This window comes from Ctenopharyngodon idella, chromosome 23 (genome assembly GCF_019924925.1).
Source record: "Ctenopharyngodon idella isolate HZGC_01 chromosome 23, HZGC01, whole genome shotgun sequence".
NCBI lineage: Eukaryota > Metazoa > Chordata > Actinopteri > Cypriniformes > Xenocyprididae > Ctenopharyngodon > Ctenopharyngodon idella.
The window spans coordinates 23,369,313-23,375,312 of record NC_067242.1 but is presented as its reverse complement, the minus strand read 5'-3'; the positions used below and the strand labels follow the sequence as shown (position 1 = coordinate 23,375,312).

At 36.0% G+C, this 6,000-nt stretch overlaps 1 long non-coding RNA gene across 1 annotated transcript; it reads right to left on the bottom strand.

Moving 5' to 3' along the window:
* Positions 1 to 990: 990 nt before the first annotated feature.
* Positions 991 to 3,257, bottom strand: LOC127506024 (uncharacterized). The gene is made up of 3 exons (XR_007927879.1): positions 2,368 to 3,257; positions 1,561 to 1,663; positions 991 to 1,125 (listed from the first exon to the last, which is right to left on the bottom strand). It is a non-coding gene; the product is annotated as an uncharacterized LOC127506024 (long non-coding RNA).
* Positions 3,258 to 6,000: the final 2,743 nt, after the last annotated feature.

Genomic DNA, 6,000 nt, shown 5'->3' with positions numbered 1-6,000 from the left:
CATGTAAATGTAGATTTAAGCACATAAATCTCAGAGGAAACTTGAATCTTGTCTGGATGTTACAGGGACAGATGATCACACGTGTGTTTATCCGGTGATAAAGGAATGCTGCCATCAAAGGCTTTGAGTGAGGATACTACAGAAATGAATAAGTCTATTTAAATCTGAAGTCTAGTTTATTTTAATTATTGTAATTTAAACAGAGTTATTACAGCACTTTTCTGAATCTTGATTTCTGTGCATTTGCTGCAGAGCTCTGTGGTGAAGCAGGACCTACAAGACAAGGTGACTGCAGCAAAAAAGGAAAACCTGAAACAAAAATATAAAGTAAGATCATTTTGTTACTTCTAATACAGAAATCAAATGACACTGTGCTGTTAAGATGACTGATTTTGTATTATATTTGTGCATTATTGAAATGTCCTCAGACTGGTGTGAGCACTGAGGATGGAGAGCCACAGCAGGTCCTGGAAATGGTGTAGAGCCATGGATGAGACACTCCATCACTCCTCAAGTCAAGTCAAGTCACCTTTATTTATATTGTGCTTTTTACAATGCAGATTGTGTCAAAGCAGCTTTACAATGATAAATGGTATATAATTTTGGCTGCACAGCAGCTCTTAAACAAAATGCTGTCAATGTAGGCAGATGCAAAGCACTGTTGAATATCAAATGTCAAATGTCAAGTGACTTGATCAAGGACACACTGGAGGTGATGCTGCAGAGATTGAACCAGCAACCTTCTGCTGACCAGCTCAGTGGTTTAGCCCACCACACCACAAAAGTAATGAAGCTACGACAAAAATTAGCAAGTAATTGTAAAAATATTAAATGAAATATGGTAAGAAACAGAATGCTGACATTAATGATTTGTAAAATGTTTTAATCTGTTTATTTAGTCATGCTGATGGAGAACACATGAATGTTTGCAGCAGACACAGCAGCAGCCAGATTGTCCTGCACATCTTCTCCCACTCTTGGTTCAAGGTTGTGGGGTTCAGGGGTCCATCATCATCATCTTCCTCATCCTCTGGATCAACGAGGGACGAGGGATCAGTGAGGGACATGATGGATGAAGGTGTTCATCAGCTGCTTCATCAGAATAAAGATGCAGAATTGGCACAGCTGTGTTGAGATGGCAGTAGGATTGTAAATACGTGATTGTTAGATCAATAAATTTGAATAAAGCTTTGTTTCATGTGTTGTTGACTTGTATATGCATTTATTTATTGTCATTATTACTTTTATTAATTCTTTTACTTTTTTTATTAATTATGCTATTATTATCAGTAAATTTATATATTTTATTAAGCAATGAATTATTGCATGAATTGACTGTAAATTGAGATGTATTCACATCAGCTGTATTTGTCTAGTGTGTATTCATGCATAGCTATGTCATATGACAAAACATTACTTGTTTTACTAAAGAAGTAAAATGAAAAGTAATATAATGAAGTATTGGTCAGCATTTATCAATATCATTGTGTGTAAATGTTGGGGTAGGCTAGCAAAGCAGTGAATTCTGGGGTAATCTTAATTTTAAGTAGTTATACTTACATTTTTTTGAGTATAAAATCAGTCTTCTCCAAAGGCGAGATCTTCGAGCAGCTGCTGATATCTTCTTTGGCTTCAGACATTGATAACACTGAAGAAAACCAAACTAGGTAACAATAAACAATAATAATGACAAAAAACAAACATGTGTTTGTATACATCATAGTTTGAGATTATATACACGGACATAAAGCATGATGATAAGGTTAAATATTTTGAATACATCATAATGCATAAAAGTATTTATTTATAAGCCTGAGGGATGAAACTAGAGCTAATTCAACAAGAAAAAAAAAGAAAACAAATGAAATGTATGCCACTTTTGCTTGTGGATGAATATTTTTGCATATAAAATAAAGAAATTAACAACATATTCAACAAAAAATAAACTCACATTATAAAAATATAAGAACTTTAACCCAAAATATATTAGTTGTACTACAATTACAAAATTACTGGCAGCTGTTTCTTCAACAAGACCACAAAATAAGCAAGTGTGATCAATATCAAGATATTTACAGATAGATGAATTAAACCTGTCACTCATGTCTTTTAAGTTGTTGCGCTTGTGATAACGTCGTAGGTCACATGACAACGTCAACATGGCGGATTATTTTCGGATCGCATTCATACTCAACGAGATTTGGCTATTAAGTACCTACTCTTTTAGCGCTCGTTAAGTAAGTACTTATTGAAATTAAGTACCTACTCATTGAGTAGGCGGTTTCGGACGCAGCCTCGGTCACACCAGTGGTGACATCATAGGCTGCCACCTGCCAATGTCAAGTTTATTGTCGTGTTTAGACTCACGTTTTAGACACCTGGCATGTCAGAGGCATTCCCCATAGCGACCTCTAGTGGACGCAGCGGGGGGTCCCTTTCGAAAGGGAACAATGAAAACTTCCAGGCAGGTGTGTAGGAGCTAAACATGTAACATTTATACATGAGGAATAAACACCTCTCAGCTATGGCCATTACTATAAACCAGGGGTGGTTGTCACGGTTCGTAGGTCTGTGGATTTCTTCCATGTCTTCTGTGTGTGTGTGAGTGTGTGTGTGTGATCACACTTTCTGCTGGGCAACTCATGATCGCTAATTAGCGATTGGCTTCAGCTGGTGCTGATCAGCTACGCCTTATATTGAGTGTGTGCTTGTTCAGGGCAATTCCACGCAAAGGTCATCTTTACCATAAAAAAAAAAAAAAAAAAAACGTTTTTACCAAAAGAACAAAACCCTTTTCAAATCGTCCATTTAGGTCCGTATTATACTGTATTAATGTGCTCTAACATAAATTTTAAGAAAATTGCCTTGTTTCTCCACAATATATGAGGTAAGCAACAATGCTTAAATTAAATTTTCAACCAACCATATTTCATGCTTTCAAAAAAGGGATCAAAGACCCCCCTTTTTTAAACTTTATTTTAACAGTAAGCATTGTGTAGAAAGATGGAGGCATGCCTGAGAAATAAATACACTCATTTTGTCAGGGATGGGCGATACCACTTATTTTGTTTTCAATACGATACCGATACTTTCAAGGTCAATATCACCGATATTGATACGATACCTCAAATCTGAACTTATACATTTTAAAATTTCTTAAATTTCTTAACTTATTATTACTCTTTTTAAATTACTAAGAGTAAAATGGGTAATGATACCCACTTAACATTATATTTGAAAGGTATTTTAACATTCAATACCCCTTAATTGCCCCTAAACTTATTAGATTATATTTTTGTGTACACGTGGTTAAAATGTTTACTTGTAGTGGTAACCATGGAAATCTACAAATACTGTAGGCCTAGCTTAACTATGTTCACTGTAGTAATGGTTCGTTTTCATAAGGGACTCCCAGTGACAGGTGCCATTGCACCCATAAAATGCAACCTTTGTATTCTGACAGTGTATCAACATTAGTTACAGAATAGAACATAAATATGAACTTTTCATGTTCAATTTAAATAAATGTAATTGCACAAACTATGTAGGCTACTATTTCATTTTGTTTATGTGAAATAACTCAAACATATTATGTTTTTTGTCTTTTGTTAAGCATTGTTCTGGGCTGCGTTTCCCAAAATCATCAATGTTTTCTTACGATACTAAAGGCAGCCCTGTTTGAATGTAGTGTCGGCAGTGAGCGAACGCTCTCTGTGATTGACTGGTTCTGACTTACAGCATTTGCGTGTGTTCAGATGAGCAGAGTTCTACTACACAATTATTCGCTATCGCTAACATATGTTATTTGTCCAATCCAATGCATATTGCATGCATTACATTTATTGTTAAATAAACAAAAATAAACAAAATCACTGGTTAAAAAAAAAAAACACACTTTAGTATCGATATTTTAATTTGAGTATCGATACTTTCGATACTTAACGTCAGTATCGATATATCGATACTTCATATCGATATGCCCATCCCTATTTGTCATAACAGCACTGCCTGTTGAATTTATAATGGCTGGAATAAAGAGGTCATGATGCTTCAGTGCTCTGTCACGTCCGTAACGTTTTAAAGATTAAGTTTGTTATATAACAATTATAAATGCAAATAACTTGAAACTTTATATGCAAAGCTAAATTATGTTTATGCTTATTAGGATCAACAATTCATTTCACTACGTTGCTCTGAACAACCATAATAAGCGTTACGGACGTGACCGTTACGGACGCTTCATATGACTTTGCTTCTTTATATTGCTGTGATCTGTTTGGCTTACCGTATATCATAACATATCCGATAGTCGCAATACTCTTTGTGCTTTGTTAGTTTTAATATGAAAAAGGTTCAACTTTCAAATTCAGTCGATTTTATAACAAAATTTAAACAATAGATGTCGCTCTTTAATAGCCTACTGCGCTGCAGCGCCTCAGTGTAAGTGGCAGATCAGGCGCACATGAACCGATCTTCTCTTCCTCTTGTCAGTTACACAACGAAATATGAACATCAAAAGGTAGGCCTATATGATACAGTACAACTTATAGAAGATCATTGTGTCTCATAGGACACTTCCCTCGGGATGTCGCGTTTTTACCTGTTGGTTAAAAAATGAATAGCCTATTAATCATAATCCGCGCGATCAAGCTGACAAAATAAAAATAGTAAGATTGCAATCAGTTTGGCTTGAAATAAAGTTTGGTCATTTTGACTCAAGACTCCGCTTTAAACTGTGAAAACTAGCCGAAATCCGTGTGATCATTTAGACACAAAACATAAAACTGACATGATTGCGATTGACAATAGTGTACGTCGATAGGTTCACCTGACTGTGGGGAAAACATGCGATTTTAAACTGCTTCATGATAAACATTAATATTTGTCAATGTATTTTAGCAAGCAGTTCTGTAAGAAGGAAAATCATGGTCTCTAAATTGATTTTTGAACAACGCACACGCTTTGTCAACATGAGAAATAGGTCTAATCCATAACATTTTGCAATACAGAGTATAAAGTTGTATTTAAGTTTAGTAAAAAGTTGATAAATTGTGTGGTCTTACCATACTGGTATCATAGATTTCAATAATTGGTGGTTTAAATGCCTGCTTAAGGTCTCTGTGCCGCTTTCAGACTGGTCACATCCGTAACGGAAAACGGTCACATCCGTAACGTTGTTTTTTCCTCATTTATGCGAACACGAAATATGAAATAAAATTATTATTTTATGCTCTGAGGAGATCCAACCCTTAATTCGGTAAAAACCCTTATGTTGTCACCCAAAACTTAGTGACTTTTTTTTTTTTTTTTTTTGTCACGTCCGTAACGCTGTACATTTCCCTCATCTAAAATATAAAACAATTTTATAGACTGACATTTTTCTAATGTCTGGACTCCTTTAGTAAGGGATTATGAATATATAAATAGACGGTTTAATATGTTGCTATTAAATACATTCTTTGAGCGTTTATATTTAAAGTTTTGACTACAAATGTCACGTCCATAACGCTGGAATTGCCCTTCACTCTCTGTCGGATCACGCTGGATCATTGTGTTTGCTCACTGTTGTTCTTTGTCCAGTGTCACCTGTTCTCCCGTGTGCTGTGCTCCCAGTGTTCCTGCCATGTCTGGACTACCTGTCATTGTGGATTTTCCCTGCTGTTGTGGATTATACTGCCTGTCATTTGTGGATCACGTTTTCACTGGACTTCTGTCTTAGAATTCATTCAGCTGCCCATTGTAGTCCCTCCGCTGCCTAGGAGACCATCTGCACCCACGGCTTTCCAGTTTTATTCTCCTGTTGTCCATCGTGTTGAGTTAATAAACTTTTGTGCACTTGCAACTGAATCTCAAGTCATGTATCCTGACATAACGATCCAACCAGGATGGATTCAGCAAGTGGCTTTGAATGGAAAGAATTCATAACCAGCAACAATACGTATGGATCAACAGGAGGAACAGATCATGGCAACGGGTCACGCGGTGCAAGCCTTGGTAGCA